The following is an 11,242-nucleotide window of genomic DNA, read 5'->3' on the forward strand; positions in this document are numbered from 1 at the left end:
TTTAAAAGGCACATTATTTTAACAGCTTAATTCCTGTTAAAGGTATATCACGGAAGGAATTAGACTAATGTATATATTTCACAGCTTTTCCCATTGAATATTAGTACTGCTTAAGCAAAGCTCCTTCAGATTTCTAAGTAGGATTATACTAAGTGAAAAGGAACCTTATAGCTGGTTGCTTCTATTTTCTTTCCTCCCACTAACTTCTTAACCTGATCTATTATGGGACCTCATTACTCAATTGAAGCTAATCTTCGCAGTTTTGAAAACCTCTTACTTGCTCAGTCCAATGGCTTTTTCTCAATCCTTTCTACTTTCTTCACCTCTCAGTAGCATTTGAGGCTCAACCATGCTGCTGCTCGCAGATGCTCCCATGAATTTTCCTGATTCTCCTTTCCTGGTTCTCCTCTTGCCTGTTTAACTGATCCCTTTTAGACTCCTTTGCTGAAATAATATCCCAGCTTCTACCAGAATATAAAGCTCTGTCCAAGTCTTTTTTTTTTTTTTTTCTTTTTATACCTTTCTTTCTTGGTAATCTCATTTGTTTCCATAGGTTCAGTTATCTTTACACAGCAAGCTCCCATGTTTAATAATATTCAAACATATTTTCTCAGCTTTGCTTTGTACCAGAGGCCTTTTGGGCATCTCCAGATAGATGTTCCATAGGTCTCTTAAATTCACAGTTTAAATGGAACTCATTATTTCCTCCTTAAATCCACCTCTCTAAGCTGCTTTCTTTCCCTGAAATAGCCACAACCCTTTCTATCCTTTAGGTGAGTAACCTTCATGTTTTTCCCCTTACTTTCCATATTCAATTAGCTGACAGTTCATAATGATCCCACTTACATGGGACAGCCAGACTATCATGCTTTTATCTTGGGTGACATCAGGGGGTTCCCCTCACTTCAGCAAGGCCACCCTTTCAGGCCTGGGAACTGACTGATCACGGCACCGGCATTCCAAACCTTTCTGTCCTTCTAACTTCTCGGGCCACGCTTCCTCCCTGCCAGTCTGCCAGTCAATTTTATTAAGCTCCTGTTATGTGCCAGGCACTGAGCTAAGCACAGGGCTAAAAAGAAAGGCAAAAAGAAAAGACTTCCTCTCCAGGAGCTCGTCATCCAAGGAGGAGGACAACATGCAAGCGGGAGACGGGAGCGTTTGGGGGAAGTCTCAGAGGGGAGGCTTTAGGAGGAAGGAAGACCAGGAAAGGCTTCTTGCAGATGGAAGGATTTTAGCTGAGAACTTCAGGAAGCCAGGAGGTAGACAGGGAGTGTTCTAGACCTGAGGGAGGGCCAGTAAAAACACTTGGAGCCAGCAGAGAGCACTAAGTATCAGAAGACCACAAATGGGAAGGGAGCAGCTTATGAAAGGCTTTAGAAGATTGGACATTTGATCCACTGTCTTCGCTGAAAACTTTGTCTCATATTTCACAATAAAAAGTGGAGGCCAATTTTTTGCCTGCTCATTTATTGTCACTCAGGTCTTTTCCCCCACAATACCCTTCTTCTCTTCTAAGAAGTAACCTTTTGCCAAGGCAAACCCCTATGCATGAACCTGGATCCCGTGACACCTCCTCTCCTCCAGCAGATTGCCTCCTCTGTCCTTCCCACTTTCTCACATCTTCAATTCCTGTCTGCCCCTGGTACCCGTCTGTCAACATGCTTGTATCTCCCCCACCCTCAGAAACCCTCATTTAATCTATCCCTGCCAGCCAGCTTTCTATATCTCTCCTCACAAAGAGAAACAGACCTTCTTACGACTCCTTGCACATACTACATATTCCACTTACTGCACACTTTTTGGGGGGGGTTGTTTCTCTTTTTATTATTTCTACTCACTATTAACTACCTTCCATTAATTTAATTTTTATAAAATACATTTCCAGGTAATTCTCCATTATTTCAGTTAGTTTTTATTCATTTTAATTGGCTTTCTCAGATGCAGATTTTATATAAAAAATGTATTGTATAATATAGACCTGCAGCTACAGTCATGTAAACTAATTAGCTTTTTATTCCAACCCAAAAATCATGGAGAGCTTACTGTTGACATGATTACCAAGTTCAATTGGCCCTGATGCTGCAACTTGTAGCTGTGTGATGCTGCTTTTGACACACAGAGCTCTACCAGTATGGCTTTAGTCTAGACTGAGCTTGATCATTCATGATTTTATGGGCATCTGTTTGTATGGGCTGCTTTCAGTGCTTTGCCTGCATACTTAAAATTAGCCTGGTGTGCTTTCCCCCTACACAATCACACTTTTGCAACTGTCCTAGCTCACAAGAGCTAGAGAAAAGCTGCATATGCATGTATTTTGCAACATCTTCACCCACTGTCATCCAAAAAATTTTAGGAAGAAATATGGTTGGTAAAAATGATTTTAGGTCCAAGAGAAATACAGTCAGGTCAGGTATATATGAAACTAAATCAACAACTGGACAGTAGGAATAAATACATAGTAGTCATTTTAAGGTTAATCTTGGCAATTCCAAATAGCACAGCTGTCACCCCAAAAGGCCCTGTGACCATCAGACTGGAATGTGGTTTGCAATTTGCAAAAGATATTTTTGTGCAGTTTTAACACATAAGATCTTTGCTTCCAAAACAGCAACAGCATTTGTAATGCTCAGTGTTTCTACCATCTATCAAAAACTCCTCAAGAGGAGTTAAACCATTTAGACACATTTACTTATAGTTTACTGGCTTTGCTTTTTGAGTGTCAAGATTTAGAGGAGTACCATTGCTGTTGGTTCAGCACCACACACCTATTTGCCAGACAAAGCAGGCACTCATGGAGGCCCTTTTTGGTTAAGATTTTGAAAAGGGAGATTTTATATATATATATATATATATATATATATATATATATATATATATATATATATATATATATGTAGCTTTTATTTAACCTCTCAATAGAAGCATGTTATTCTTTTTCATTTTCCTAGAATATTCAGTTACTGGAATTTACTTTAAAATAATGGAATAATTTGATAATTGATTATTGATTTTTCAACATTAGGACTTTTCAACTTTTCATTCTTGGATTATAGCTTATAAACAGATAATAGATAATTTAGCCCAAGAAACTCTTTGTAAAGCATTTTTGTCCAGTTTGTTACTTCAATAACCATAAGGGACTGGTATGGAATATTAAATATTTTAAATTTAAAATTATCCCAGGTAATTCTAAGATTATAAATGTTAGCATTCTTATAGATCTACTTTAGGAGAAGGAGTGTCCTTATACCTCAAACTCTTCAATTCAAGTAAACTATAGGTTCTTTGAGGATCCTGTTTATGTGTTACTGCTACTTTTATGTCCCACTAGCCATCTCCCTCCATAAATCTGAGAACCACCCTGCTCAGATGAGGCTATCATATGAGATGAGATGAAAGAATTGTCCACTACTCAATCCAAGGTCATTTAAAGAGCATTTCCTATTTCTGTGCTATAGAGATCAAAAACAAGAAAACATGGCTCCTTCTGATACTCTATTTGGAGAAATAAGATGAACTAGCAAGAAATACTGAGAAAAAATATATTTGATCATGTTGATTATAATTCTTGTTATTTTTATTTTTTTATTTTTTGCTAAGGCAAGTGGGGTTAAGTGACTTGCCCAGGGTCACACAGCTAGGAAGTGTTAAACATCTGAAGCCAAATTTGAACTCAAGTCCTCTGGATTTGAGGGCTAGTTCTTTATCTACTGCACCACCTAGCTGCCCCTATAATTCTTGTTATTTAAGGGAAAAATTGTTCATTCTAGACAATGAATGCTATAAAATTTGGAAAAATAGGAGGCAGAGCCAAGATGGAAAATTAAAGTCAGTAACCTATTTGAACTCTTAACATTTCCCTCTAAACAACTTTAAAATAATACCTCAAATAAAATTTTGGAGCAGTAGAACCAACAAAAGATCAGGCTGAGACAATTTTCCAAACTGAGAAAACTTAGGAAGACAGCAGGAGAAATCTGTGACACTAGGATGGAAGAAAAAGACATTAAGTCATAAGACAACAATGTTAAAACAACTACAAGCAAAACCTTAAAGAAAAATGATAATTGGACATAAGTGCAACAAGAATTCCTAGAAGTTAAAGAATTAAAAGAGTGATAGAATAAAAAGTGGGAAAAGAATGAGACTGATGGCAAGAAAATTATGAAAAGACAACTTGGTAAAAGAAGCACAAAAATATTGAAGAAAATATCTTAAAAAGAATTTGTAAATGGTCAAAGAATATGAACAATTTTTATATGAGAAATTAAAACCATCTCTAGTCATATGAAAAGGTGCTCTAAATCACTATTGATCAGAGAAAATCAAAATGCAAATTAAGATAACTCTGAGATACCACTACACACTTCTCAGATAGGCTAAGATGACAGGAAAAGACAATGATGAATATTGGAGAGAATATGGGAGGGGATATAAAGATCTAGGACACTGATGCATTGTTGGTGGAGTTGTGAATGAATCCAACCATTCTGGAGAGCAATTTGGAACTATGCTCAAAAAGTTATCAAACTGTGCATACCCTTTGACCCAGCAGTGTTTCTCCTGGGTTTATATCCCAAAGAGATCTTAAAAGAGGGAAAAGGACCCACATGTGCAAAAATGTTTGTGGCAGCCCTTTTTGTAATGGCCAGAAACTGGAAAATGAATGGATGCCCATCAGTTGGAGAATGGCTGAATAAGTTATGGTATATGAATGTTATGAAATATTGTTCTGTGAGAAATGATCAATAGGATGATTTCAGAAAGGCCTGGAGAAACTTACATGAACTGATGCTAAAGGAAATGAGCAGAACCAGGAGATCATTGTACATAGCAACAACAAGATTATACATTGATCAATTCTGATGGACATGGCTCTCTTCCACAATGAGAGGATTAAAACTAGTTTCACTTGTTAAGTGATGAAGAGAGCCATCTACATCCAGAGAGCTAAGTGTGGATTACAACATAATATTTTCACCTTTTTTTCTTGTTTCTTTGAATTTTATTTTCTTTCTTTTTAATTTGATTTTTCTTATGCAGTTTGCTAAATGTGGAAATATGTGTAGAAAAATTGTACATGGTCAATATATATTGGATTATTTGTTGTCTAGGAGGGGTGGGAGAAGGGAGAGAAAAATTTGGAACACAAGGTTTTGCAAGGGTGGATATTGAAAATTATCTATGCATATTTTTGAAAACAAAAAGCTTTAATTAAAAAAGTAAAATTGATTAAATACAAAAAGGTACAAGAGCTCATTGAAGAAAATAATTGTAGAATTTAAAGTTAGAATTGGGTAAGTGGAAGTTAATGACTTCATGAGATATCAAGAAACAATAAAACAAAGTCAAAAGAATGAAAAAAATAAAAGAAAATATAAAATGCCTCATTGAAAAATTAGCTGACCTTGAAAATAGATTAAGGAGAGATAATTTAAGAATTATTGGACTACCTGAAAACCATGATCACAGAAAGAACCTTGATATAATTATCAAAGAAAACTGCCTTGATATCTTAGATCCAGAGGAAAAAATAGCAATAGAAAGAATCCAACAATCACCTCCTGAAAGAGAGCCCAAAATGAAAACTCCCTGAAATATTATAGCCAATTTCCATAGAGCTCCCATATCAAAGGGAAAATAAAAATATTGCAAGCAACCAGAAAGAGACTGCAAATTTGGAGCCATAATTAAGATTACACAAGATTTATCAACTTCCATGTTAAAGAAATGGAGGGCTTAGAATATATATTCTGTGAGTTAAATTATTATTAAATAACCAATTGTTAATATCGGGGAGAGCCAGGATTTTTTTTCCTATTAGATCAAAGCTTAGTCCTCTAAACTAATGATGATGACAAGGCTGCTGATGAGATAATATCTTGGGTGAGACTTATCCACCTGAGAAAGTTTAGATCTGATTAAAAGATAGAGATTCTAGTCTAGGTGAATTTGGGTCCATTGTGTTCTAGTCAGACAGATCTGTGAGGAAGCGGACCCCTACCCATTTTGTTTAGATTGCCCTAGGTGAGGATCTGGATAGACTTAAGTCTCTTAGTCCAAGATATCCCTATTAGAATAGGTCTACCTCTCATTATAATACTCAAGAGATGATTGTCACCTGGCAGGAATACCCACTCTTACAAAGCGATGTAAGCATCAAGAGACTTCCATGAGAGAAATTTAGCTAATGAGAGAAGGTCAAATGACCATCCATTTATTTGCTAGTTATAATTAATTAAAGTAATAACTTAGAAATTATGTCTAACTTTTTGTATGTTATATCTAGATGCCAAAGGATCTAAAATCAAAACAATGAATAATATACCCAGCAAAACTGATAATAATCCTTCAGGGAAAAAATGCATATTTAATGAAATAGTGGACTTTCAAGCATTTCAGAAGAAAAGACCAGAGCTGAATAGAAAATATGACCTTCAAACACAAGACTCAAGAGAAGCATAAAAAGGTAAACATGAAAGAGTAACCATGAGAGGGTCAATAAACTGTTTATATATCTATATTGGAAGACGATATAACCTATATGTATATGAAAAAATGCTCTTACTATTGATTAAAAAATTTAAAATTAAAATAACATTGTAGTACCACTTCACATTTATCAAAAATGACAAATGCTAGAGAGGATAAGGGAAAACAGATAAATTAATATATTGTTGGCAGATTGGTCCAACCTTTCTGTAATTATGCCCAAAGAACTGCTTATCTTTTGGTTGAGCAGTGCCACTACTAGGTTTTTATTTTCAAAAAATTAAAAAAAAAAGAAAAAGGACCTATCTGTATAGAAATATTTGTAACAGCTCTTTTTATGTTAGCAGAGAACTGAGGGAATCCTCATTAATTGGGGAATAGCTGAACAAGTTGTGGCTTATAATTATTATGGAGTACTATTGTGTTATAAGAAATGACAAGAGGGATGGTTTCAGAAAACGTGGCAAGAACTATATGAATGTAAAATGAGACAGACTGAGAGGTCATTGTGCACAATAACAATAATGTAATGATGATGAGCTATGAAAGACTTGGCTACTCCGATCAACATAGTGATCTAAAGACAATATCAAAGAATTCATAATGAAAAAATGGTAGGCAAATTTTTTCTGACTTCTTGAGGGCAGTGTCTTTGCCTTTGTATCTGTAGGGCCTCGTGAGATACTTAACACTCACTAAGTGCTTAATGTTTGTTATTTATCAGTTCCTGCCTATTACCTCTTGGATGAAAAGAAAATCTGGTGTTTAAAGTCTTTTACAACTTGGCTCCAGACTACTTCATTGCACATTATTTTCTTTCCTGCAACCTGCAATCTGGCCAAATTGTCTTAATTGCTTAGGTCAATATTCCTCTTTTTCCTAGGTCCTGGAATGCATTCTGACCTATCTTCTACTCCTTAGAATTTCATATTTTCTTCAAGACTCAGTTCAGAAACCATCTCGGGTGGGAAAACCCTCTTAAAGTTCTTAACTGTTAGTGTTCTCAATCTCCCTACTGTGTTCACAATTGCCTATTTTCAGGTGGTAGTCTTGGGCTCACTGAAGGCAACAGAGATAAAAGCTAGAGCTGCAATTAGGGACTGAAATCCCATCTTTGACATTTCTTGGCTATATGACCCTGCTGTTCACCATAACTCTCAAAGACTGTAAATTGAAGAATTTTTGTGGATGTGGGTTTCCACTCATCTGGACCCTGCTACCCAGAATGTAAGCGCATTGAGGGCAGGTTTTCACTTTCTTTTTACATCCAATGCCTAATACACAGTGTTTAGTAAGTGTTTGTTGGTTTGGATTGGTTTTAACGCCTAGTTTTCCTTCTCTATCATTTAAAAAAAAATGTTAAGTTTATGGAATAAAATACTTTTTTTTTTTAGCTTTTTATTTTGTGTAGATGGTTTTCAACACTCACCCTTGCAAAACCTTGTGTTCCAAATTTTTTTTCCGCTTCCTTCTCCCCACCTCCACCCCTAGACAGCAAGAAATCCAATATAGGTTAAACAGGCACAATTCTTCCATATATATTTCTACGATGCACAAGAAAATCAAATTAAAAAGGAAAAATGATAAAGAAAACAAAAAGAAAGCAAACAACAAAAAGAGTGAAAGTACTATGTTGTGAACCACATTCAGTTCCCACACTCCTCTCTCTGGGTGCAAAGGACTCTCTTCATCATAAGACCATAAGAATTGGCCTGAATCAACTCACTGTAAAACGAGCATTTTTATAACAGTACAATAAAAAAATGAATATAAATTAAACTGCCAATCTGCCATGCACAACTTGAAATGATTGAGATTCTTTTTTTTTTTTTTGAAGATTATTTAAGCCTTGTTTTTTATTCAAAATCATCATTTTTTTTTTTAAATTTAATAGCCTTTTATTTACAGGTTATATGCATGGGTAACTTTACAGCATTGACATTTGCCAAACCTCTTGTTCCAATTTTTCCCTCTTTCTCCCACCCTCTCCCCCAGATGGCAGGATGATCAGTAGATGTTAAATATATTAAAATATAAATTAGATACACAATTAGTATACATGACCAAACCGTTATTTTGCTGTACAAAAAGAATCAGACTCTGAAACAGTGTACAATTAGCCTGTGAAGGAAATAAAAAATGCAGGTGGGCACAAATATCGGGATTGGGAATTCAATGTAATGGTTTTTAGTCATCACCCAGAGTTCTTTCTCTGTGCGTAGCTGGTTCAGTTCATTACTGCTCCATTAGAAATGATTTGGTTGATCTCGTTGCTGAGGATGGCCTGATCCATCAGAACTGGTCATCATCTAGTATTGTTGTTGAAGTATATAATGATCTCCTGGTCCTGCTCATTTCACTCAGCATCAGTTCGTGTAAGTCTCTCCAGGCCTTTCTGAAATCATCCTGTTGGTCATTTCTTACAGAACAGTAATATTCCATAATATTTATATACCACAATTTATTCAATGATTGAGATTCTAAGGACAACGTCAGAAGAGGCAATGTAGTGTATCATACAGCAGGGATATCATACTCAAATACAAACAGAGGCCATTAAACTGTACATAATGATCCTAAACCACAAATTAACATTATGTTTTATTGTATTTTTATTTTGTCAAATATTTCCCAATAAAATTTTAATCTGCTGCATTTCAAAGATGAGGTTTCCAGGAAGGCGGGGTGTTGGGCACCTCTGGTGTGGAGGAAAACTCCCTGGACTGGGTCAAGAGCTTGGTTCTAATGCTATGTTAAATTGGAAGTATATCCAAAAAAGCCAAACACCACAGATCTTTGTAGTACAGATTCACACCTTCATGTTCAGTCTTCTTTTTCTCTTCTTTGTAGAGAGATGTTCACATTTGTTTATATTAATTTATGGTTTTTTTTTTTTAAAAGAAAAACATTCTTCAATGTTTTCAAAAAAGAATGAGGTTCTAGTCCCAGCAATCACTAGTTAGTTTGTAGGATTGTAGATTTTGTGCTAAAAGTATCTCGAAATTCATTCGCTTCTGTTTTGCAGATGAGGGCATTTAGGCACAGAGATTAAACGGTTCCCCCAGGTAATAAATGATAGAGCCAGTTCTTCTAACCCTAAACCCAGGGCTCTCGTCACTCTCTGTACTCCAATTTCTCTTCCAAGCTTTCTCGTAGTTCTAACACGCCGACCTTTCTCTTTAAAAAAAATGGTCAGAAGCACCCTGTTTTGCAAGGGTGAATGTTGAAAACTATCTCTGTATATGTTATTCTTTTTTAAAAAAATTTAATAGCCTTTTATTTACAGGATATATGCATGGGTAACTTTACAGCATTGACAATTGCCAAACCTCTTGTTCCAGTTTTTCCCCTCTTTCCCCCCACCCCCTCCCCCAGATGGCAGGATGACCAGTAGATGTTAAGAAATTATAAATATATATTAGATATATATTAGATTATAATATATTAATTAGATACACAATATATTAAATTAGATACACAATTAGATTAATTATAATTACATATTAAAATTAGATTAAATTATAATTTAGATTAGATACACAATATTAATTAGATTAATTATAATTATATATTAAAATTAGAGTAAATTATAATTTAGATTAGATACACAATAAGTATCTGTATATGTTATGAAAATAAAAAGCTATTGTTAAAAATGAGGGATCTGAAAGCTACCGCTCACGTATGAGAAGCTCTTACAAACAATGCAGCCGGGTTCAGATATCCACCCCTCAATGAGAACGACTAGCGCAGGTGAGATGTCTAACCGCCTACACCGAACACGCTGACGGTTACTGAGGAAGCCTTCTTTGCCCGCCGCTGTGCTGACTTCGCCACCAGGCGGCGCACGCGAGCCCGGAGTTTCTGATAAAGGACCGCATTCCCGTTAGAGTTTAGTTACGGAGAGGTCCGGAGCTCGCCGCTCCCGCCACAGCCGGGACGCGGATGCAGAACGCGCCCCTCAGGCGGGGCTGGCCCGCACCCGTCCCGGCCCAGCTAAGCCCCCGCCTCTGCGGGGGGCCTCCCCGGGGACCAGGCCGCTGTTGGCTTCCCCGCGCGAGCTCCTGCGTCTGCTCTCGGGGCATCGCGGACTGACCTGAAACGTATTGGGGGCTGCAGGTGACCACCTTCCTTTGCCGAGTGAGAGCGCCCGCTCCCTGGGGAAGTCAGTCCCTCCGTCCCTCCCACGCCCCCCCTCCCCTTTGTGTCCAGAAGGGGAAAGCCGGCACCCTCTTTTCTGGCCGTATCCTCAGGCGGGTTTTAAGCTCCCCGATGGTGGCCACAAAACCTCATAGATCGGAGCTACTCCAAAAACATTCTCTTTCCCTTTCCGGTGACTGGCTTTTGCAGGTGAGCTTTCTGGCTCCCTTTTCTTGCCCTCCGAGCTTCAAGGCTCAGCCCTGGTTGCTGCTGCAAGAATTACGTTTCACCTTTCCTTTAGCTTAATTGTTCTTTCCTGCTAAGCCCCTGCGGTTACCGTGAAATTTGCATCAGGCGGGTGCGGTTTTGCCGCTGGAGGACGCGGCTGTTCCCTTGATTTCCCCTTGTCCTCACGGGGGACCCAAGGCAGGTTTGGCCTCTAGAGAACCGGACTCGGGCCTGGGCAGCCTGCAGCTTTGTGACAGTCTCGCTGGCGGGCCACTTCAGTCCTGCTTGTAACGGCCCTCTTTGGGTTTTCTTGGCAAAGACCCTGGAGCGGTCGCCATTTCCTTTTCCAGCTTATTTTACAGATGAGGAAACGGAGGCAAAC

Source organism: Sarcophilus harrisii, chromosome 2 (genome assembly GCF_902635505.1).
Source record: "Sarcophilus harrisii chromosome 2, mSarHar1.11, whole genome shotgun sequence".
NCBI classification, from domain to species: Eukaryota; Metazoa; Chordata; class Mammalia; order Dasyuromorphia; family Dasyuridae; genus Sarcophilus; species Sarcophilus harrisii.